Below are 442 nucleotides of genomic sequence, written 5' to 3'. Positions count from 1 at the left end.
ATATATATAATTGTGTGTGTGTGTTAATATATATATATATGTATGTATGTATATATATATATATATGTATATATATATATATTATATATATATATATATATATAAACACATACACGCATACACACATACACACATGTATGTATGTATATATGTATGTATATATATATTGATTAACTTGTTTATTGACAAGAAGCAAAGGCCGACTAAAAACTCATAGCCTTGAAGGTAGGATGTAGAATATATATTTATATGTACACATTCGTATATATGTTTACATACATCTATGTATATATGTATAGGTAAACATAGTTTGTAAATAATCATTGCTTACTACAAAAGCACTATTTTATCCCTTATGCAAGGTCATCATACAAGAGATGCACTTTTGTATCGAGTAGGTTATTTTTCTTCATATATATATATATATATATATATATATATA

At 22.6% G+C, this 442-nt stretch overlaps 1 protein-coding gene across 6 annotated transcripts in view; it reads right to left on the bottom strand.

Annotated features, from left to right (window-relative positions):
• The window catches only part of LOC106868231 (D(2) dopamine receptor), a 1,504,014-nt gene that overhangs the window by 282,197 nt on the left and 1,221,375 nt on the right, over positions 1-442 (bottom strand). The gene's annotated exons all lie outside the window — the stretch shown is intronic.

This window comes from Octopus bimaculoides, chromosome 5 (assembly GCF_001194135.2).
Source record: "Octopus bimaculoides isolate UCB-OBI-ISO-001 chromosome 5, ASM119413v2, whole genome shotgun sequence".
Taxonomy (NCBI): Eukaryota; Metazoa; Mollusca; class Cephalopoda; order Octopoda; family Octopodidae; genus Octopus; species Octopus bimaculoides.
This window is presented reverse-complemented; position numbering and strand designations above follow the sequence as displayed.